We start from the raw sequence: 24,804 nt of genomic DNA, 5'->3' as shown, positions 1-24,804 counted from the left end.
GTCAGCAGGCAAGGCTGGCACTGACTCCCACAACCCCATCCTTTGGATCAGGAAGGCTGGTGGAGCACGGCCCACAGCCATGGTTGGCACAGAGATGCCATGCCTTGTGCTCAGCACTGCTGGTACCTTGCTCCATGAACCTGGGGAGAGCAACCAGCAAGATATGCTGTCATCTGTCTCCAAGGACCACAGCTATCAACAAACTCCCCATAATGCACCCTCTCTCTGTGCCCTGCACACAAACCACCCACTGATATTGAACAGAAACTCACCCCACTTCTTACCAACTGCGTAGGTACTACAGGAGAACTCATTCTGCATATCCCCTGTATTCCCTGTGTTCACAAACCTTCTCTGACCTTCACTTCAAAAAGCTGTAAAACACCATTTGATCTGCCATTTGAAAGCTTATTTCAGTAACATTGCCAGGAAAAATTAAGTTTTTTGCAGACACCGCTGGGCTGCTACAAAACAGTTACTTATTTACAATTCACATTGCCTAAGGAACTAGCACAAGTTTGCACAAAAGCAATTAAAAATTTTCAGTTTACTGACTTAAAAATGAATATATATCATATACAAAATATACCATTACTTTGCATACTTTCAGTATCTACCAAGGTAGGTATTTTATCTTAGATCCTCCTCTGAGAATAGCTACAAAATGAAACTCTCACAAATTTTACAGATAGCTTACAGTAATAAATGACTATCACTTTCAACCCCCCAAAATGCAGATAGAGGGTGAAGCTGGGCATCTGCACACACAGAAGCTGGACAACAAAGCACCCATTTGCACAAACAGCCAAAGAAACTCTCAGTATCCACTCTTCCTTGCTTGGAAAGAGCTCTGCCTCTGAGGTTTGGCCTGCCTCTAGCTCACGCTGTGTCTCGGAAAGCTTTCCCATGGGCTGCTATGGTTTCAGTCATTATTTTTAAAGAATCTGGGAAATATAAAAACAAACCTGTGGAAGAGACTTTAAAATCAGGATGGAAATAATAAAGGGGAGGGGAAAGAGGGGACAAAGAGTAACCAGAAGCAATGAGAGGGTTTTCTCTTTCTTTTTTGAGCAAATAACCCCTCCCCAGACTGTGGGACTTCAACTGCCCCTTCTTCACATTGGAGCCAATCTTAGCTCATCCCAAACTACTCAAGATACTGTGGCCAAAAGTTCATTATCTCTTCTCAATGGTCTATAAAACTTTAGAAATTGCATCCAAAGCAATAAAAAACCCAACCAGAAGGTAAATCAAGGATAAGAGATTAAAATTAATCTCAAATGTCTTACCATACGCATTTTGGTTTGAAAAGGATGAATTTAAAAACAAAAAAGGAAAGCAATAATATTACTGAAAACATCTAATTGCGCATGTGAAATTACATGATCACCTAATATCCCACCAGTACTGGTAAATGATGGCTTATTGTAATCCATATTAAAAACAAAGCCAAAATGTTACGCTCCTGCACCACCTAATTATCTGCCTGGGTAGAACCCAGCAGTAAACTTCTCCTGCAACTTCAGAGATACAGACGGAGAAAGCAACACATTACTGCTATTAAAAATGTTCAATAAGACAACCTCAAAACTACCTTTAGATGGATTGTACAAAAGTGACAGATCAGATTACCATTAAGGAATCATTAAATAAAGCAGGTTGTCACTATCTCTGCATTGTCTAGTTCTTTGCATCATGTATAAAAATCTACTAAATCTGACCATCATTTTCTCTTTTAAAAAACATTGATTTTAATCTGATATTGAGTTGGAACTACAAGAAAAATCTTAAAGAGTATTTTTTTTCATTAAAAAAAAAGTACCACCTGTTCTTAGCAGGAACTGCTCTGGTTTCATTCCAGACCTAAGTCTTAGACTTAGAAGAAGATATAATCGCAAAGCAGAAATGAGAATCTGTATGATAAATGATGAGGGCTGCCAGTTAAAGTTCTAGGGCTAAAGCAGAACAGCAGCAGGGACAATAAAGATTCATGTTTTCCTCTTGAGTACTGAATGTGCTGAACCATCATATGCCTTATTCTGAGCTGACCAGCACTTCCTGCCTCCAGCACCAGTTACTGGACAAAAAACCTGCTACCTAATGGAAATATGTACAGAAACCCCACAGAGGAGCTCCTGCTCTAGACTCACTCCTAGGGAAGGGAAGGGCAGCTCCAAAGCGAATTGGTGGCCTGCAGAGCCAGCCCAGGGGCTTTTGGAACCTGCGGACTGGTGTTTAGGGATAGCCCCAGGCAAGGAGTCTGAGTCCTGGTGGCCGCTCACCCAGATTCCCATTTACAGCAGAAGCAGTGGAAGGACAAACCTGAAATTCTTCCTCCTCCATTTGGATTTAGTTTGTCTCTTTGCAGAGCAGTCAAAATCTAACCCACAGCACACTGAACATCTCTCCACAGGCTATAGGAGAGACCTCAGCCTTCAGCATCAGAATTTGCATGTGTGCAATCACCAGCAATACTCATGTGCTGTTCCTATCACCAGCAATTTCCACTTGGCCCAATCTGGAAAACATCCTGAGTAATACGAGGATGAATTTTTCTGTTAAGTATTTCCAACGCTGCCTTTTGGCAAGAAAAAAATGTCAAAAGTCACTTGGAAAAGAGAGGTACAGCTAAGAGCCGTTTCAATTATTTCATAAATAAGCTGCCAAAATGCAAAGAACAAAATCCAGGCAATACTAATATTCTTCATATTTATATCATTATAAGCCAAACTGAGATCAAAGTGTTGACCAACCACAATTACACTTTGTTTCATTTACTAGAACAGAGCTACAATAAAAATTTTACTCACAATAGCTTTGTAAAGCCATTTTTACATAAATCCTTCCATCTGCTTTTGCAGCAGGACTTGATATTTATGCAATATATATGTCCATGAAATATAGGTGAGATAACATTGAATTGGAGGTTTCAGATTAGAGACCTGGGTCTTTAGCTGAATACTTAATGATACTGGGACCATGAAATTTGCAGGTATGCATCCGAGTACACAGCATGCATCTGCAGCAGGTGATGCCAATTTAAACACCCACAGTAAGGGCACACAGTTAAGTTGTCTGTGACTAATCTAAGGTTTCATTGTTCAGTTGGAAGCCCTGTAAGTAAAGATAGCTTCTGAAGATTTCATTTATGAAATAGGCTTCTCTACTTGTTTTGGCAATTATCTAATAGATGGCAATGTACCAGTTCTGTTTTTCATCAGTCCATGGTTCCTTCAAACTCAAAGCAATTCTAACGTTACATAAAAGACAACGCAGGAATTTAAATTCCCAGATCTACCTGGAGAGGCACTAAAATTTGTGAGTGCTTAATAATGTGGGGTTTGGGTTAAATAAAAAAAAACAAACAAAAAAAAAAAAAAAAAAAAGAGAAAGAGGGAAACTATTTTTATGCCTTGTCAAAGTTTGAGACCTGAAGAGATTTCTATCTTGCTGTACTGACATCATGGCACTGCTGATGAAGCACAGGGCTCTCTGACTGATGCTGACTGCCCCCATTATCCCTGCAAGGGACACAGGCAAATTGGTGCTGCTCCAGCTAGGACTGGGAGGACACAGATTGCAGAAGCAGGAGGGCACACAGTCCTGTAAAGGGCTCTGGTTTAATGCGTGGCATAAATGAAACAAAAAGCATCCAAGGACAACAAACTGAAAACGCCCATCTGCTTTCCTCCCCATCTCCAATTACAGAAGTTTTTGCTCCAGTTTATTTCTCTTTGGAAACAACTTTTAACAGCTGCACATGGCAAGTACTTAACTAGCAAGCAAAGAGGAGAAGCTGGAAAGAATGATTATTAATGGATTCTGCCAAAAAAATAGGGCAAAGTCACAGCTCAGGACACAAACTAGTCAATCTCCCCCTACACAAAGACAAAGGCATGTCCTGAACTGCCTTCCTGAGAGAGAAAACAGCACAGCTGCCTTGCCTGCTGCAGCTACCCGGGCTGGAAACACACAGCATCCCTCCATTTGATACTTAGGAAGCTGGTTCAGTCAACACATGTCAAAAGAGAGTGTTTCCCAAGTCATGGTGAGTAAAAGCCAAGAGGTTCCACTCAGTTAACTGCATTTTATTTTAAATATGTATATCTCTAACTGTTTTATATGACCTTCAACAACAAAATATTTCCATGAAGCAAGAGTAGCAAAAGGCAGTGTGCCACATGGGTGCCTGTCCTGGAAGGCATGGGTTTACCAGGGGGCTCAGGCCACTGTGGTGACAGCCCATGTGGGGCCACAGCTGGTGACTGCACAGTTCAGGCCCAGGCAGAGGTGCCAGGAAGGTGAATATGCCAAGAGGGACAAACGCACATCTCGCCTGAACCCAGCAGGAGCCACAAGCCATTGCCTGAGGAGAGACAAGGGGCCTCACCCAGCTGCTCCAGGGTCAGCAGTGCCTCCTGGCTCTTGCCAGTGTTTTGGAAGTGGTGCCCAGCCAGCATGGCACCTCTGCGTTACCTGGCACCTCTGAGGCAGCCTGCCACACAGGTGGCACAGGAACTCCCTGGGACCCAGGGAACAGCCAGATTTAGAGATTATTGGCCCCTGCCCAAGACAGCAGGTCTAGCCGAGCTCCTGCTGGTATTCCAAATGCAGGTCTATTGCATGAAAGTAGTAATTTAGTGTAGTTCAAGCTGAAAAAAAGTATGTAGGACATACCAGTGCCATGAAAACATACCCACAAAACCAAAAGCAGCCACACACCATCATTCATCACTTCCATTTCCTCTTCAGAACATTCGACAAATGCTGTTACTCCAAAGAAGAGCTGTAATTTGTCCTTGCTAGTGCCAGTCTACCAGCAGTTCAGAAGAGAAAAGAAACTGCAGGCTTTAGTGCTCACTGCAGGTGCCCTGAAACAGAAAGTACTGGAGGGTGGCAAGCCATTTCCCCTTATCTGTAACAAGAGTGGCTGTCACAGTTGCTGAACCCCAGCTAAAGTTATCATCATATCTGCTGAATCCTGTAAATATGGCCAAAACCCTGATCAAACTGGCTGAATGATTTGGTTAGCTTGCAGGGGTAAAAACCAAACTTTAAGTAAATTTGAAAGCTAAATTTAGCAGATGGCAGACTGACCTGTAACTACTAACATCTTTGCTTTCAAAACCAGAATTTGTAATTAGATGGAGAGTTAAGACCTACTTCAAATCTGAGGCCACAACCTTCCAAATAAAAAGCAATTTTTTTTCCTAAACTCAGAGAGCTGTACTACCTGGATCAAACTCACAGCTGAAAGGAAGCTTTGGATTGGTTTTATGAGGTCCTAAGACATCATTATTCTCATGAAGTCTACTTTCTCTTTTAAACTGCAGTCCTGTTGACTGGCAGTCCTGAAAAAATGATGGTGCAGGGATCATTGTTTTCTTCCACATGTGCCAAGGCCCTTGTGAGCAGGCAGGCTCACAGGAGGCTGGGTCACAGGGAGAGCCAGTCCAGGCAGCACGACTCAGAGAGAAAGCCCTGCTTCCACACAGAGAGGGTACAGCAGCACCAGGGCTGCTGCATGAACAGAGCCTCAGCTCTGCAGCCAAACACTTCTTCAGGTGAGCACTGATCCACCAGAACTTGCTATTAGGGAATGCTGCTCAACACAGCCAGCATGAATTTGAAGTTTGCCATTAGTACCAGACTTCTGAGATGTTAATGAGCAGTTTTCTGTTCACCTGAGAAGGCACCAGGGCCTGCCTTTCCAGGTCCCCCTCTTAGCACACCTGGTCATTACCCTGACAGCTGCTAACAATAACTCAATACCTTCCCACAATGTGCAGACTATAATGCACTCATTTATCTATTTACTTCCAAGAGAAAGATCTCCTCAGAAAACTCAAAGAGCATTTTCCATTCCCTCCCTGAAAAGTGGAGTACGAAATACACTGTACCATCCATATGGAAATGTTTATTCCTTTAAAATAACTATTTAGCTTTCATTAATAACCAGAAAATTTCAAAGTCACTGTCAACAAGGAGACTGAAACACAGAACAACAGACAGCAGGTCTGGAAGAGGGCATCTACCCTTCCTTCCCCTGAGTCACCATAGATTATATCATTCCTGGCAGTATTCAACTCTTTTTTCTCTAAAAATCTCCACTGATGGAAAGTCTGCAATATCCCTGACATCTATGTTATTATCCTATCAGCCAATTAAGCTTTTCTCAGTACTTTATTTAGACCTCTGTTTGCTGTGATTTCATTTACTATTTTTCACACTATTTACAAGTGATGCATAGAAGAAGTCATTCCTTTCTTCTTCATGGTTATTTGAAAACTGGCTACATGTCTCTTTGAACTTCTCCTCTTTAGGCTAAGCAATCATATTTCCTCCAGTCTTTCCTCACAGGTGGTATTTGTGCTGTCATTATTTCTGCTGTTTCTGGGACCTTTCATAATCCCATATCATGTGTGAAATGGCTGAGTGACAATGTATCATCCTTATCTCCGTATTGTATTGTAACTTCATAATGCCAGTTTATAAATACTCGTATCTTCCTTACCCTGCTTGTCTCCCTTCTTTGAACAGCCCATCCCCTCCTACCCAAGCAGGGAGGTTTGACTCCCGACCACACAGTGGTACCATCTTTTTCAGTCCTGTGGAATAATTCTCCAAATAACAGCCTTTGCACCAACCCTCATCCAGCAGCAGTCCATACCTGGTAAGAGCTGTGGATCCCCAAATGAAGTGAGACATTTGTCTGTTCCTGGGGCTAGCTCTTCCCTCTCACATTGTCCAAGCCTAGCACACAGATTTCTCCAGGCTGTGATTTCCAATGCAAGTGCACAGCTGAAACTACACCAAAGCATCAACCCACTCGGACCAGCTACAGACTTATCAAGAAGAAACCCTGAATGGTTCTGTGCTCATGTCTACAGAGAACCAAAATCCCAAACCACTCTGGGACCCTCCCAGCATCAGTTTCTACATGGCCCAGTAATCAGAAGGAAGCCACCAGTTGGGGTTTACAACACAGAGCATCTGAGATAGGAAATACTTGATCTGCTGGACTGCACCAGCTCCAGATCAGTACATGCAGCCTATTGACAGCCCGTGCTTTCTGATGGGCCCTCTGCTGCAATGAGAAGAAAATTAAACCAAAAATTAAATTAAAAATTAATTAAACTAAATTTTTTTTAGAAGTAAACACACTGTTCTTTCTTACTAACCATGTGTTTCAGTGAACCTTTTCATACTGTACCTGTTCATTAGCACCTTCACTGTAAGCCTTGTACTACTAGAATTTTTGTGGGAAAAAAACCTCACAAAAACAAACAGAAAATAACTCACTTCACATGTTAAAAGCTTATGGATTTGGCAGAAAATGTGATGTGACCTAAGGCACCTAAATCTGACATTAGGAAAGGTGTGGCACATCAGAGCATGCCTGTAAACTGGCACTGCCATTTATCCTGCCCTGGAGAAGAATGACTCCTGTACTGTCACAGTGCAACCTAAGACATGAGATAGCTCTGTAGCTTCCAACTCTTACAAGCCAGGAATGACACAGCAGAGGAGCTTCCTGTGCTGCTGCTCACACCACAACTCCCATCCACTCCCAGCCCTCAGTGCAAATCTCACAGGCTCTGTACCTGGTCACCAGCAGGAGATGCTTGCATAGAATGGGAGGTCTGGTCAATTCAGTCCAGAATACACTTCCTGAGGTTAGTTAAATGGCAATAACATTTCCCAGGTTGCACAATCCTGCAAGGAAGAAAGGAATAGAACTATTAATTATGAACTGTTGGTGATCACAGAGCCTGAGCATGTGTCCATTATGTATTTCCTTGAATAAGCAGGAACTCTGCATGAGAAAGTGGAAGCGTACTGTGAAGAAGAGCCCCCTCCTTCTAAAGAGGAATCAGAACAGGAAAACACACTGGCTGGGTTCTCCTTATTGCTCACTGAGGCCAGAGGACCCAGTTTATTCTCAAACAAATTTAAGATCATTCTTCCAACTTCACCATTGCACACATAGTAAAAGCCATTATACACGGTGGAAGGAAAACAAAAAGGCATAAAAAGCCATGGATGGGATGGTAAGACTAATAGAGTTATCCACTACAACAGCTGCTCCTACTAAAAGACATGGTTCAACAACTAGCTTTGTAATTAGGAGGTTTCTGTAGTTTAGGCTAGAGAAAAACACGTGCAAAAGCTGAAACAAATGTGGGGGGGAATTAAAGGAGAGGCAACAGCCTGGAAGATGTGACAGATGTGCTGCAAATAACACCCCCACAAAAAATACACTTGACCATTTTATGTATTCAGTAATAGAAACAACAAAATAAAATCTTTAAAAATCAGTAATTTTAAAATAAAATGTAAGCATAGTAGCCTTTCAGCATTTTACAGATTTACTTCTATTTAGAAATCAGTCTCAAGAGCCCAGTCCCCCACAGCCACACAACCTTGGCATACACTACGTGGCAAAATTAAACCCACGAGGGGATTCTGCTGCAAACTCTCTGAAGCTGGCCTATGCAGGTCTGGTTTGCAGTAGCTGGTGCTGCACATCTTAACTCCTACGTTTTCCCCTGCAAGAGTAGAATAACCCTGTGCTATGGATCCAAGTGCACAGTGGACACAAGTTTAACAGTGCAACACAGCCATGTAGATTTTGGGGAGTAAAACCAGCCAGTGATTAAGGTGACATTGAGTGGTATATTCTATTTATTTGCAGAATTAAAGATTCTTTAATGAGGCTTTAATCTAAATTTGAAGCTCCCTCAAATCAAACTCCTCTATTAGCATTGCTGAAGGGAAAGGAAAAACAAAAAACTAAAAAAAAAAAAAACCACCGAAAAATTATTTTTTCTTCCATAGATAATAAATGCACAGACATATGTACACAGTCTCTCCTCCTTCTGAAGTGCGGCTGAAGAGTAGCCTCTGCTTCCTAAGCACAGAATTTGTCCCCATCTGGTTCCATTTTTTATTATGTTCTCTTTTTGGTTTCCCTTCTCTCTCATTCCAATGCAATTTTAATTCATTTTGTTTAGTCTGTACTTTTTATTCCCTTTCCTCTTTTTGCAGATTTCCTTTTTAATTTGTTAGAGGAAGAAACATTCTTTCCCTGGATTTCATAACACAAGCTGCTGGAAAAGGCCCATTCAGAAATCCCCCCTCTTGAACAACTCTCCTGCTCTTTCAATCCTGTTATCCCAAATAAGTTCACTCCTGGTAGCAGAGTAGAAGTGTTAGGGTTTATTTATTTAGGAATGTGTATCAGTTTATTTTTTAATTCCATTTCAAATACCTGGCACAAGCCACTGCATGGAGGCTCAAATATATTATTTACGAGCCATTACATTTAGCTTAAAACAACTCCTAATCTATCTGAGATGAATCGCTATAAGAGAGGATTAGGCTGAAATGAAAATGTCTGCAGTGGGATTTTACTAAATTGCTTTTAAATCGCATTCCCAGTTAAACAGTGCTCCAGTGAAGACTATAAACCCTAATACATCAGAAAGGCTGATTTGGGGCAGAACTCTGGCTCTCTGAAAACTTGCTGGTTTCACAGAAGCAGAGGAGCCCAGCTAAGGCCAAAGCCTTCTCTGCATATAAAACCCCAAAGCCTGAAATACGAGAGCAAAGCTCTGCAAGGCTGTTTGACTGCCCAGGAACAGGGCCCTGCTATTCCCAGCTTGCCAAGACCCTCCATGCCCTGCAGCAGGGCCAGGTGCAGCATCCAGCTCCACGTGCCGGAGCGGCCTGGCCTGAGCCACTGCGTTCATCTTACACTGGTGTTTCTGCACTGACATCAGGATGAGTGCTCCAGCGGGTATGAGGAGGGTGAGAGAGCTGTGAAACTCACTCTGATTTTCTACATGACCAGAAAAACATTTTTTAAAACATGTGGGAAGAAGCATGGGCAGCTTTAGGACTTCCTGCCCAACGCTCAGATCTCTGATTTTCATGCCTGGCATGGCCTTGTTACAGCACTGTCATCCCCAGCAGCTGCATTTCGTGTGAGATTGCTGCCCCCACCCCTGTCCAAACCCCTCTGCCTCTCAAGCTGTGACCCAAGGTGCAGAGTGAGCAGCTTGGCCTCCAGCCACCATTGCTGGAGCTGGCTGTGCAGCTGTCACCTCCTCCTCCCCATGCTCTCCCAGAACCACGTGGGATTTCACTTCCACACTGGGATTTCCTTTTAGTTCAGATTCTGTGCACTTACCACTGTATTATACATTTTATCATCCTGAAGGTTGTTTTCTTTGTGAATTGCACTCCAACTTCGCATTTAAGATTTGTAATTAATCACAATTGCCCAGTAATTTAAAAGTAACACATCTATATTTGTGCTAGAGTACAAAACATACATCCCATTAAAGAGTCTCCCTCTGAGAGCTCCCAAATTCTCCAGCACCAACTCAGATTAATTTAATTCCTGATGCAATGTGTTCCCAAGTTGAAACTCTCCAGCACAGAAAAGTCATGATGCAATTTCTCAACAGAAATCACCAGGAATGAAAGAACACCGAAAGAACACCTTACAAAGAAACCATACCAGTAAAATCAAAGAGAAGAGCTACATACTTGGTACAGCCAAAACAAACTAAAAGAAGTTTTCACTATAGTCAATTATTTTAACCTCTACTTGGAAAAGTGCTTTCTGCTATTTATTAACACTGAACACATCTATTAAAAATCCAGACCTTTAACTTATTTTATGAAAGTCTTAACAAGATGGAGAAGACTTCATGCACACTTGTAACGTGACTCAGGCCTCACTGCTGTTGTACTTGCAAGGCAGACTCCAAGCTTTGCACAAACCAAGCTAACCCAGAGATGAGCTTCCTATTTCTGTGCTGTAGAGCTCTGCTCTGAAATCCCACACTGCTTACTGCCCACTAGCACAACTGCCACACAGAGCACTCCTCATCCACTGCTGCCAAAAATCAGAGAAAATACATCTGCAGAACCCTGGCAGGACAGCTAAAGAGATGTTTTAAGAGCACTAACCTGTGCTATTTGAATCTCTTGGAGGTCACCCAGTTCTGAACTTACCCAGCAGCTCCAGGCTCATTTCCTGTGAGGAGCATGTGACCACACTTCCTCACCGCACCTTGCTAGACTCACTGCGCTCACATTTTAACATCAGATTAAACAACTAAATGTCCCTCCCAACATGTAAAGAAATTCCCGATCTAATGCTGAACGACTGACATTTCTGCATAGCCAAAAAGCCCTCCTCTACTGTCTTCTGAGTCACTCCATGATTCAATGGACCTTTTTGTACTGTATATTAATACCAAATGCGATTCTGCCACAGTATACTCAGTGTGCCTTGCCCCAGCTTTTAAAGGGGAAACAAATGCAGTAGTGGAGAATGTAATTACACTGCAGGCATGGGAAATTTCAGTTCAAGGCTATTTGTTTATCAAATGTTCAGAGTGGTAGTGAATTGATGAATTCAAACAGATGCAGTCATCAGCAATTTTCAGAAATACTTTCATTTGAATACAGTAAACAGAAGTTTGTGTCCTATGAAAAGTAGCTTATGCCTTTAGAAGAGTAGAGATTTTCTGAGTGTGCATTCACATATTGTTATCTTAGCACTGGGGAAATAGATCTGAACATATGTCACAAAAGGAAGGACAGTAAAGTACTGTATTAGAGTACTATGTTTACAGGACTAGTCAATAGGTGGTGCTTTATCAGAATTTTATTTTTAAAGACATAAATTTTGGAAAGGCAATCTAACCGAGTGCACCACCAGGTGCACTGTCAGAGCCTGGAGGTCAAGTCTGAAGATTACCAGGTCACAGTAGAGGCAGAATGGTCACACCAGAGTCAGCAAGGAGATACTGCTCTCCTGAAGATGCTCCTTGTGGAAAACACTAAACACTTGTCAATCAAGCTAATGGAGGGGTGAAGATAAATGTGGCATTCCTTTATTTAGTGCAAGCTGAAATAACAACAGAATGCCAGGGGAACTGATCAGCCTGGCAAGGCCTGTGTGAAAGCAGCGGGTTACAGACCCATAGGGGTTTCCTTACAGACTGACTGAAAGGATCTTTGCTAGGGCACACATTTGCTTGAGCTGTACCTGAGTGTGAATGTGAAAACCTTGAAGGTAAGAAGAAACTGAAGAGACAGTGATGCTGCAAATTTGGGATGCAAATCTTTTGGCAGCAACACTCAGTCGTGGCTGTCCTGCATCCACCATTCAGTTCTCCCACTGCACCCCACAGCTGCCCCAAGTGTGCTGGCACAGTGGTTCCACAGCCTGTGCCCTGGACCACACTGAGGAGCTGATTTGGTGGTCAAAAGCTCACAAGATTTCTTTCCCCCCCTTTTCTCACTTCCAGGCAAAACCAGACAAGTGCTAGTAGGAAGCTGGCTGTGCCACTACCCAGGCTGTCCCACAAAACCATGGCTACAGTGAGAGACCCAGAGCAAGCCAATCAGAGCTCCTTCTTTGCCCATGGGTAGATGAATTCTCTGCAATTTCTACATAAATTAAGAGGTTTCCACTAAAATGTCATCTTTATAATTAAACTGTGCCAGATGAAGACATCAATGTTGTGAGCAGCCTCCTGGTGACCACCAGCCAGGGATTACATTCCCATCTGCTGCCTCAGAGCTTCTTACCACCTCTCACAAGTTCATTACTATTGAATGAGCCAAACTAGCTCCAGTAATTTATATCAGTGGGTTAAAATAATTGGCAATGGAGTAACAATTGTTTTGAGAATCCCTCCTATCCACAGAGATGTGAGAGTAGTGACCTCTGGCAAAGGGGCAGCAACAACAGGATTTACAGAGCAGCAGCTAAATCTTAAATTACCTTCAGCTAATAAAAGATACAAGTATTTTATGTGTAAACACACATAGGACACCCATGCAAAAGGAAATACATGCATGACTAAAAACCCCCAACAAACCAGCCCCTAAAATGGATGCTTTTGCATGAGACACACACACCCTTCTGCAGCTCTGAGCTTCTGCAGCTGTAGTAGGAAAGCATGTGCAAACACATGTCTGCAGATGCACCTGCTCTGCCCCCCAAAGGTTTTGGGCCAAATGGCCAAGGTATTATTTACACTGAAAACACTTGAGAGCACTGTGAGCCTCATGCAGCTTAAGCATCTTCCCCCCGGTTAGCATGCAGAGACAGACCCCGAGCTCCAGAGGCACTGAGGGGAAGTTGAAGAGTTCAGAAAGTGGCCATGCTTGCTCTCAGCACACTGCCTCTTTGTCCTCACCCAGCTGCTCCCCCAGGAGCTTTCAGACAGCCTGGATCCCTGACAAGAGATGGGCTATTTCTCTCCATTTTAAGAAGGGGCTACGTTTACAAAGTCACTTTTAATGTGTCAGCTTCTCTGTGAGGATCTAGTCACACACAATGGGCTGTGCCAGAGCTGTGGTAGGGCAAATATACTTTTATATCCCCCCAGACACTTGGGATTGTTCGAGAGGGGAGGAATTTGCTCACCCAGCAGGTAACTCACAGCAGCCTCGCAGCCACTTTTAATCCATGCCCAAAGCAAACAGCCTCCCAGGGAGCTGCTCCAGCCAAGCTCAGAGCGCTGCATGCCCTTCAGTGGGGCCATGGAGAGGCACTGCAGGGACAGCAAAGGCAGCTGTGTGACACCGGGGACACACCGTGTCCGCAGAGCTCTGGCACAGCGGGGTTTGCTGAGTCACCGCTGACACCAGAGCATCTGTCAGCTCTGACTGTGGACCACTAGAACAAGAAGGGAAACAGCTGAAGCCTGATAAATTTCATCCCTTGTAAACAAAACATTTATGCCTCCAGCCTTGTCACAGATGAGGAATGTTGGCTGCCACCTTTCAGAGGAGCAAAGCTCCAGCAGGAAATTTTGGCAGTCATGTGTGGGCCAACCACTTGCAACTAATGCTATGTCTCACCTTACATATATATATACACATACACAAGACTAAACTATCTCTTTAGCTTCTGAGTGAAAAGCACGCATGAAGCTCTTCTTTATCAACACCTGGGTACTTCCTGGAGACACGTATTAGTAACCCTGCAGATGGCACAAGTTGTTTTTAAAGCCATAAATTGACTTCCCCTCACTTGCCAAGAGATCAAACAGTGTTTGATTTACGAATAAAGGACCACCCCAGCAGCAATAACAAGTTGCACAGTGGCCTGACAGATAAGCCACAGAAAGATGTTAAGAGAAACTGATGTAAAGCTATTTACACAAATGACTTGCTTGTCCTGTGCTATGGAGATAAGAAGGCAATCGTGGGCTCTGAAGTTTTTGGTTTAGATTAGAAACCTGCACTACCCACACATCTGAGTATACTGGATGTGAGGATACAGACTAACAGAGCATGATGAAACCCAGCATTCAACACCAACACATACTTTCTGCCTTATAAAAACAGGCCCTATTTATTCACTGTACAGAAAATCACCCCATTCACCAACATGGCTATGACTATACACACAGACAGAACAGTGGATATGGTGAGCACTGTTTTCTATCTGGAACCTGTCACCAGCAAATCTGAGCAATTAACATCTCAGTGCTCGGGCAAAACAATCTGCACTGCCCCAGCTTTGAGCAGGGACAACACAGGCGAGTGCAAGAGCAAACCATCGTGTGGAACCGTGAACGTGCAACCACAAATAAACCAACCAAGCCCAGATCTGTCAGCCAAATCACCAGAGCCAAGCACTAATGCAGAGGTGTTCAAACTTCAAAGCAAGAGCACAGTCTGCAAGAGTTTGTTGAAAGAATTACAACCAGAAACTGGGACTTCTCAGTAGCATGTAATCCCTGCTGTTTCCATTTCCTCTTTCTCATTATCGGCACAGACGGGGGCTGAAGATTAGTAAACAGTGGGTGTTTGGGGTGAATTAGAGCATGTGTGATGTAGAGCTAGGGATCCTGGTGGCATCTGTGTGACTTCAGAGAGACGTAAATATTTAATGCTGCCCACTACATTTCTTCAAAATGATGAAATATTAGCACATTCCTTGGGGGTGGGGAAAATCATACCAGATAAAACAGGAAATCTATTTTGTCCCTCATCCAGAACGTCAACAACATCTGATGATCAAAAATGTTCTGGCAGATTGCCACTCTCTAGACATGTCTGTGTGGAAAATGAAGAGTTTTTACACTGTTCCAGTGCTGTCTGAAAACAGCGGACACCCCTCCCAAACCCAACTCAAAGCCCTTTACACGGCTATGTGCATGAGATTACATTATCAGCTATCACCCCTGGGTTTAGCCACAGGTTATCCTTTCAGAGGACAGCCACATAAATAAAAGCCACTCCTAAGAAACTTACTCTTGCCTAGAAATGCCTATGTATTTCTTGAGCAAAAACTGCTGAACTGACAAGCCTTGCTCTCAAAGTTACTTGTCCTCCCTGCTCCTTTGACACAGACATTAACAGACTCCTGAAGAAATGCTCTGCAGTCCATATGTATTATTTACACATGTACATATGTATCTAATTAGATATATTTCTAAAATGAGAACTCTGTGTGTGTGGAAGCCCCTTCATATCATTGCAGATTATTTCTAATAGTCTTAGAAAGTTCTCAGGAACCAAAAAGGAAGTTTTAATAAGAGTGCTGGTTGTGGCTTCCAATAATTATTTCCACATACAACCTGATTTCTTAGTTTGTAGCTTTTTTATACAATAAGCTTGGTACACAAGCTCTATCAAAGAATATGGACTCACTCAGCAGGTCAACCAAGAGAGAAACAATCCGTGCTATCTTTCCAAAGGATATTTTCAATACTTTATCCAGTAAAATCTGTCTAGCTGTTGTTCTGGAGCAGTGTTTGCTATATTTTCCAATGGCATGCCTAGGCTTCAAGTACCTTTTCTCAGTACATAAGCATTGCTATGATGGCAAAGTTAAAATATATTTATTATTCAGCAACCTGTCTTCAGCTATTCACATAAGTCAAAGTTTTCAAATACTCAGCTGAATATTTGATGGCACATTTTTATATACTTAGTTATTTCAGTAGAAAATCTCAACTGGTTTTAAGATCACATTTGAATCTGAGTAATATTTTATAGTCAAACTCCCCATGAGCATCAGTATACATATATATATGGATACATATATGTACACGCAAATAAAGCTAGACAAATCTACACCTTGGAAATCATGATCTATCAGAACACATTTTAAAGCCACACAAACAATATTCATTGATAAGAGCAGTTTTTCATCTTTTCACAAACCATACAATTTCATGCTGTTAGTGATGCTTAGTGCTTAGTTTATTTCCCCTTTACATTCTGAATCTTCTAGCCAAAGCTCACACGCTCTTAAAAAAAAAAAAAAATTAAGAGAAAGCAAGTCCCAATCTTTGGGAACTTTAGTCCATTTCTTGCATTCTTCCCATGGGTGGTATATTTCACATCAGGAATAACTGGATGCCAAATATAGCCACAGATGGGAGTCTATGCATAGTTGCTGGGTAATTATAAAATAGAATCAGCTCCTCTGCTGTGTAACAGATGAGATTTTATTCTTTGCTCAGCTACAAGTACCAGCAATCCCATACTGATTTGAACTACACCCAAGTAAGGTGAGCAAGATCAGGTCATGCACAAGATCAGAGAATGTCTTTGTGTTTCATTGATATTTATTGACAATTATATTCTGCCAAAAAAAAATAAAATAGGAGAAAGGGAGGATCAGTTTATGAATATGTATATATACTGCATATCACATTATTATTTAATTATCAGTGTAATTACTATGAATTAAGAAAGTCCACCACTGTGATTTCAGAGAGCAGTAGTTAAAGTGACAGAGAATTGCAGAGTCCATGAAAAGCATCCAGATAACAGCCTTGGAGACTAGCACTCTGTTTCCTTAGACAGTGAAAAGAACTCAGCCCTGTTGTGAAATGCCACATCTCACCTACACGTGAGGGGCAGCCACAGGGGACACATCTAAGCGAGCCTGCTGACACCACTGTGCCCACCCATGGCCCTGGTCCCAAAGGATCACTCGTTAGCCAAGCAGGGAATAGCCTCAGTCCTTGCTGACAATCTGACTGCTTCCTGATGGCTTTCAGCATGCAACTCCTGCAATGCCACTTTGAGCAGGAAATTTTGTCTTGCAGACCTGGGGTTACCAACTCACTGCATGTAGACTATGCTTAATCTGACAGAAAGCAATGTTTAGTCACAGCTCACCTGGCTTAGAGAGTAAACTGCTGGTTTAAAAATAAAACACTTTATATTGCCATTCATTAAAATCTGGTTTCATCAACTGCTGAAACTGAGTCAGTTACCAGGAGACTGCACTTACAAGACAAACCTCTACCTCAAAAGTGCATGGGAATATCCTATTGTTCCTACAGCCAGACAAATACAAGGAACTGGACCTCTGACACAAATTCCCATAACACACTTGGGAACTGACAGTCAGGATAGCCCAAATGGGAAGGCTGAGCTAAGCAGAGGCAGTAGTATGATATTCTGGCTCAAAACAGCCTGGCACCTGGTCTCCCTCATTAGCAGAAGTTAAATACACAACTATAACTGAACATGCAATCATCTGTCTGCATCCCCCTCTACATTTGTTTTGTTTCTTCTTTCCTCTCCCACCAGCAAAAGGTCAAGTATATAGTAGAGAACTGAAAAATTAAATTCACAGCTTAGTTTATGGCTTATAGCTCCAAGGGCATTACCTGTGCTCAACAGAAACCCCAGACTGTGTAATTTGAAGCATGGCTGTCTGAAAGAGTGCTGCTAAAAGAGCAGAAATGCCTTACAGTCCAATTTCTAGACCATTCATCAAAGCTGGCTGGCTTTCCTGAGAGGCTGTACCACAACAGTGACCTAAGAGAACAACACAGAGAAAGCAGCAAAGACCTCCTAAAACCCCTCCTTCTTGGCCTGAAAACACAGGTCCCTTTGGGTGGGAAAGATTAGTCACGGGCACTTTGGTAGAGCCCAATGGTTCCAGCTGGTCTGTGGGCCAAGTCCCAGCAGAGTTCCTGATGGAGGATGAATTGCCAGCTCCTACTTCTGGCTCTCTCCCAGCAATGCCTCAAAGCATCCCCAAGCACTGTGGGAGTCTAAAGGTGTTTCTTCACCTGTTCCCTGTCACTACATGCTGCCAGCAGGAGCTCAACTGCACAAGCTGTGACACAGGCTGCATTTACCTACTTGATGTTTCTAGTTCAGATTTAAGTGAACTTTGTGGCATATTTAACTTTGGGCTTTTTGCTGGTAAATGGGACAATGACTAGTCTCTCAGCCTCAAATGCCAAAGCCAACACTTTGCATCACTTTGGGAAATTTGGATTTTGAAGAGCCTTGGCTGTCCCAAAGGCTATTTCCATAATTATACCCTCAAGAACTATTTAAAAGTTCTTTTACACTTGTCCTATACCAGGCGTTATTCCCTAGTGGTAGGGTCTGAAATCCTGGTTCAATGTATGTTAGAGGAAACAATGGTGATACCAGGGTCACATGCTCCATTGAGAAATTAAGAAACCACAACCTGCACAAGCCAGACTTAATACAGGAACCTAAACTGCAATTTTTGACAACGTTACTTGACAGAACCCAGGTTAATGCACCAAACAAGCCTGCAGATAATCTGAGTTTTTTCCTCCCCACCACAATCACATAACAGTGACCCTACAAAACTTTAAAGCAAAGATGCCAAGGGCACGTGGGCTTTAGAGCAGAAGGAACAGTCATCCTCCCTTCAGAGTGGTGATTTCCAAAATTAACCAGCAGTAGCTACCAGACAAGCAGAGAAAGCTTCTACCAGAAACTCAACAGAAAACAGCTCCAATGAAAGTCCTGAAAAATGATGTCCTGACCTTTTCTGGAGCAATCCTGTTCCACTGGTGTCATCTCAGCATTGATCTTCCACAGCAACCACACACCAAGGGCAGCACTGTGTCGCAGCACGTGCCACAACACATGGCACAGGTGAGACGGCCACAATGCACAAATATCATCATACAACGGCAGAAGGCTTCAACCCATACAGAGTAACCACTCCAGAAGGCTGCATGTGTCTGCCCTTCTTGTTCTTTAGCCCAACCTTTTATACCCTCATGTTGATGCACTGCACCTGTGTGCCCCTCATGTTGATGCATTGCACCTGTGTGCCCCTCATGGCTCACACACTGCACCTGAGTGCCCTCTGCTCCCTGTGGTGGTTGGTCAGTGCCCCTGGGCACTCCCTGGCTCGTTACCTCCAACGCTGCTCACCCGCCCTGCACAGCTGCACCCACTGGGGATGAGGCTCAGCCACAGCCCCACTCCCAATTACCACAAACTGTGCACCTACAGAACTGGGTCTAAGTTACACTCATCAACCCCTCTGCTAGTTCAGAATGGATTTTTTGTGTATCTTTGTTCTCACTTCGTAGGGCATAAAACCTTGCCTCATTAAGCAGTGGTACATCTCCTTATTTCTGTCTAAAGGGAAAAAAGTGAAAATACATTTTTGGGTGGTTTCGGTTTTTTTTACCTTCCCTTCTTGCAAGTTTTCCCATTATATTCTCATTTGCTTCTGCCTGTATCTCACAATGGATAGCCTGGAGCAAAGGCCTTGGAAGCTGTAAATGCTCTGGTGTTAGATATCATGTGGTATAATTTCTATGGTTTCTTCAGTGCCTCCCCAGTCTGGCTGATTAGTGAGTGGATGGTGAACAAACATTTCTTGAGAAGTACAAAAGCTTTCAAATAAAAAAGAGCAGTCATAAATCATTCTTACTATAAACTCCATTATTCCTCCTAAGAGGAAACTTTCTTGGGGAACTTCAAGTAACACAAAACAGAAGACAACAATGACAATTCTTTCCCTTGGAAGCACAAAATCCCTCAGTGTTCTCATTTAAGTACTGCACATGATGACACCCAACTGGGTTTTACCCTGCAATTCACTCGCATTATCAGGGATGTTCTGCTAAACAACTGGCACATTTTAGATGAATAAAGAGGGAACTTGTCCAGTCATCTCAAGCTGTTTGTCAGTTATGGAACACTTCATTTTCTAGTTCCCTATAGCAGCTCAAATTAATTTGTCTTCCTCTTGACACCAGACAGCATGCACCCTTTTTTTTAAGGATGCACAAATGAAAAAAAAGGAAAAGCTATAATAAAACTTGGAGACACTGATCCTGCAGAGAGCTGCTTGGAAAAGGATAACCACTAAATGAAAAAATAAATATTGCTCTAGTTCCACCTAAGGGTACAAGTAAAGTAAGTGTAAGTATGCTGCAACTCCTCAGAGTAAGATGTTTCACTTTGAAAAGCCTTATCTGGTTTAGTTTTAATTTCAAATGAAATAAGAACATGAGTTGTTCATTTATACCCAAGGGACACTAGCCAATTCAATTAAGAATAATCTATTTCAAGTAAACTGTGCCATGAAGCAATTATTTTTTCCCTCCCTAAGTCAGCTATTAAGATCAAATGAGGAACTTTTATTTGAAAATACAGTAGGAAGCTCCAAGTTATAATTATTTGTGGTTTGTTTCTGCTGAGTATTAAAGCAAAGGTTTGGGGCTGCCTGCTACCATTTGAGAGTTTTGTATTCCAAGATGCCATCAGGACTATTGAATGGAAAAGCTGAACTTTTAAGGAATATCTTTTTCTTTTCAAAGCAGTAATGGTCTGGAATAGTTTAAAATGTAACCTGCAGACCTAAACAATGATATACTGGTAGGTGTTGCTCATGTGCCTCATTTGAATGGCATTCTCTCAAACTGAAATAATCACACAGGGATACCACCACATTGCTATTCTTTGATTTTTCATTTCATCATACTCAAATAGAAAATGTATTCTACAGGGCCCTGCTCAAATGCATTCCCTATCTCAGGGGTCTTAAAATTAAAGACAAGGCAATAAAGAGCCCACTACACTGAGTCATGCAAGCTCACTTAGTGAGCAAGTGGCTTCTTTACTTACAACACACACAACAGAGCAGCCTTTTTGGTTTACATTTAATACTTCCTTTGAAAACTATCTTCAGGAATTTCAAATGTGAAAGTAGCAGTGAAAATTCTCTATTTTGCATTCCTATACCAGAAAACAGTTTTGGAAATATGTTAGGCAAGGTAGGTCAGTCAGTGCTGGGTAATGAGGACATGAGGAGAGCAATGACTGATGTGATGGTCATGGGAGGACTGATCAGTTGGAGTAAACCAAAGACAGGACAGTAGAGCTCAGTACTACATGGCTGATGCTGTCCATGTTTGCCAAACTGCAAATCAAATTGAACCAAAAGACCATCAAACAATAGTACCCTTTAATTACCAGCTGAGGAATTCTTTCCTCAGGTAGGAGGTGAGGGGGGAATAAGCAATCCTCTCTTCTACTCACCACCAGATATTTTTTGTCCTCCACATCTATCTAGCTGGTGCTAGCCACAAACAGCTACCATCCTGTTCACACTACTCAAAAAGGAAGGCTCCTGATCCATGCCACACTTGCAGCTCTGGAGTGCTACTTCAACTGGAGCTGCAATCTGCCTCCAAGCACCTACAGCCCTCCTCAGGGACCAAGGCAGTGCCAGGGCAGCTAAAGGTCCCACCACTTCCAGAGCCTGCTGGTGGGGTGAGCAAATGAAGCACTGCCTGTTGTTCCCGGCAGAAACAGCACAGACACCACTTACCTGGGGAAGCATCCTCACTTAACTGTTCACATCACTGCTTTAAAAATGGCAGGGGAAAAAGGAGTGGGGGGTGGGGGGGAAAGGAAAAAAGAGAAAAAAAATAGAAGGGTTGGGGAAAAAATGGGAGCTCAGCCAAACTCCTCTTCAAGTCCTGAAAGAGGGAACAGGGCTTAGCTCTGAGCCACCAGGTACATGGACTGGTCTAGAGGGACACTACTTGCTGAAACTTATTTTATCTCCTTAATTTCCAAGAACAAGTATTGTAAGGATCATATTTTAGTAACACTGTACTCACCCTTTCAGAGTCTTTCTTGCCTTTCTTTAAATCAGCAAAAGAAAAGATGAAAAAAACAAAGCTGAAAACAAAGCCAGAGTCTAGATCAGAAAATTCATTACATATTCTATGCCTTAAAAGTCAGAACCTCAGGAGAGTAAGCTCTCTGTAACCTCAGGTTCAGTGGGAAGAAACACACCCTGCTAAGCAAATCCTGCAGTGTGCTGAGCCAGTATCAAAAACCTGGGGGCAGAGGCTGGACCTGCCAGCCTCAGGCTGCTGCTGCTGCCAACCCACTCACATGTGCACTGCAGGTATCTCCCCTGCCAGGACATTCCAGGCCCTCAGCTCCACACATGCAAAGATGCCTTTCCTAAGGCTTAAAAGAGACTGTTGTATTCAGCCATATCACCAAGCACGGCTAATCTGGGATACATGTGTGAGCACTCACACTTGTGCTCCCACAGCAGCCAGCATAGCACCCAGACCCATCTTCCAAGCAAAGCTGCCCAGACAAATCAGGTTTGTATAGCTGGCAGGCTCAGCTGTTCCAGGGCATTACTCTGACACAGCTCTCTTCACAGAACACCAAGGCACATGTCTAACTGGACAGCAGGTTGTGGCAACAATAAAATAATGCATTATCCTATCTGATTTCCATGACTTAAAGGATTTCCCAACTTGCCATGCCTGCTGATGCCCTCTTAACATTTAGGGATTTGTGTCAACTGAGCTACAAAATTGATCTGTTGTTGTGGAGAATAAGCAATGGATGATCTGCAGAATGGTGCAAGGCTCCACTGACTTTTAGTTATGCTTATGCAACTCCACAGTTCCACAGCTGCTAATACTTAGCAGATGACCTGCGTAAGTGCTAGACAAAAAAAAAAACAAAAAAAACACCTACTTCATCACTTAAAAAACAAGCTACCAAAACAAGAGTAACGATTTTTTTCATCTGACATGATTTTCTTTTTTCTCTCCTCTGACCAGAATTGAAAAAACGCAGCGTAACGAATTCAGCATAACTTATAACTGAAGATCTGAATGGTGCCTTGTTCGTAGCATTTGGATTTGAAACACAGATGCAGTTAACTCACAGCTTAACTCCTTCCATGATACTCTCTAAAGTGCTGATCTGTGTTCTTCTTAGCTTCCAGGTTTTTAGAAGTTTTCAAGTGATTTTTCTTTTTTAAACAAAGAGAGATTCAAACTTGGATTCAGTGCACAGCTTTGTCTGCTGTTTTCTGCTCTTAAAAAATATGATATTAATTGTTGTGCAACTAACTGGGAATAACATCACTTTCCAAAAATTTCCTTTGCAGCTCTTGTCTTTATTTCACCAAATTATTTTCCAGATCACATTTTCTAGGTTTCTGAAAAAGTCAATGCACTACATTTTTCTTTACTACTAAACTCCCTATGAACACGACTGATAAGGGGAAAAAAAAAGAAAGATATCTCCCAGCAGGTAAGTGTAGTCTCTGTTGCCAAATGATCTGAAAATAGTTGAGCAGGGAAAGGAAGTAGTTTTATGTGTGAAGACAAAATCTTTTAGCTACCAAGGCACTAGTCTGCCAGCCAGGAGATTTATGATCCTCTCCCAGCACTATTACTGACCTGCTGTTATGAGACTTTGGGCAAAATTACCTTCTTACACTATGCTTCTCTACATACTTCAATTTTTGAAGTCTTTATTCAGAATTCCCAAGGCCATTTTCAGATATTTTAAGACTACATTTATTCCCACTGGTTTTGGGGACAAAGGCAGCCATGCTTCCCCCATAATGCACAAATATGGCAAACAGCCAGCTGGAAGGAACTGCTGGATCTCATCTAGCTCAGAGCAGGGATAACCTGCCTTCAAGCAGATTGCTCAGGCCTTACCCAGTTTGCAGACCATCTCCAACAACAGACTCCACAATCCCTCTAGACAACCAGCTTCAGTGGTTAGCCTCCTCACCCCCAAGGACCTCAGTGGAAATTTTTCTTTGAAGCAGGACTCTGTGCCAAGGAATGCAATTTTTGTTTAGGGCTCACTTCTGGCCCTGTTAAGTCAGGGTCCAGAAGAATACAGAGAGGCCTGCTCCACACTGCCTGCTCTTCATGGCAACAGGATTTCAGCACTCAAAATATTACAGAGAGGGAAGAAGAGGGAATCACCCCTTTTCCTGAACTTAATCATAAGAGAAACATGCAGAAGCTATTTTGGGCTCACTGAAGCTGCTAAGAGCATTTCTTTTAACATCTGTACAACTTCCCGTTCCAGAATATCCTGTAGTTTCTTCAGCAGGAGTTACGTGCTCAAGCTTAGCACAAACAGAAAGAGGGCTCTCATGAAAGCATGGACAAGCACACAAGGAGGGCCCTTCTCGTGGGCTTTAGCCCCGAAGGAAATGGTGGGAGCTCCATACATACACACACTGAGCACATTAAAGATGAGGGGTGCACATGAACACATTAAAACTCAGAAACCTCTGCTCCCACAACATTAGTAGTTTAAGGAATTACAAAACTATACATGTTAACTCCAAAGCATACTTACGTGTAATTGGATCCAAATGAAGAACACTAATGAAGTTACGGCTGAGTTAAGTGTTACAAAACAGACTCTCAAACTATTCCTTGTGCTTCCCGTTTATCTCCTTCCAGGAATTAGGAAAAACTTTCTATTCTGAGCTCCTTTGATGTCTCTGATTGAGACGAAACTGCTCCCCCGCCACTTGTTGTGTCCAGCCTCAGAGACACTCTGAGTGATCTGTGTGAACTGTGCTGGACGAGGCCCAAGGACAGCTGCACTTGCAGACTCGTGTGCCTGCAAGGATGAAGAGCAACTCCAGCACCTTTCAGGGCCTTGATGTTCAGGGTTATTGCCACTGAAAAAATAACCTTTTTACTATTC

General features: G+C 42.7%; 1 protein-coding gene across 3 annotated transcripts in view; it reads right to left on the bottom strand.

The window, feature by feature from the left end:
- The window catches only part of WIPF1 (WAS/WASL interacting protein family member 1), a 52,482-nt gene that overhangs the window by 23,867 nt on the left and 3,811 nt on the right, over positions 1-24,804 (bottom strand). The window contains exons 1-2 of one of the 3 annotated variants that reach the window (XM_074548462.1): positions 10,981-13,386; positions 7,605-7,716 (exon numbers count right to left, since the gene is read on the bottom strand). The exons of 1 other annotated variant lie outside the window; for it this stretch is intronic. The gene's annotated coding sequence lies outside the window, so the exon portion shown is untranslated. Of the gene's footprint in view, positions 1-7,604; positions 7,717-10,980; positions 13,387-24,804 lie in introns of those variants that run through there. One more of the 3 variants, XM_074548461.1, reaches the window with a different exon arrangement.

This window comes from Zonotrichia albicollis, chromosome 10 (genome assembly GCF_047830755.1).
Source record: "Zonotrichia albicollis isolate bZonAlb1 chromosome 10, bZonAlb1.hap1, whole genome shotgun sequence".
Taxonomy (NCBI): domain Eukaryota; kingdom Metazoa; phylum Chordata; class Aves; order Passeriformes; family Passerellidae; genus Zonotrichia; species Zonotrichia albicollis.
The sequence above is the reverse complement of the archived record's forward strand: the minus strand, read 5'-3'. Positions and strand labels throughout refer to the sequence as shown.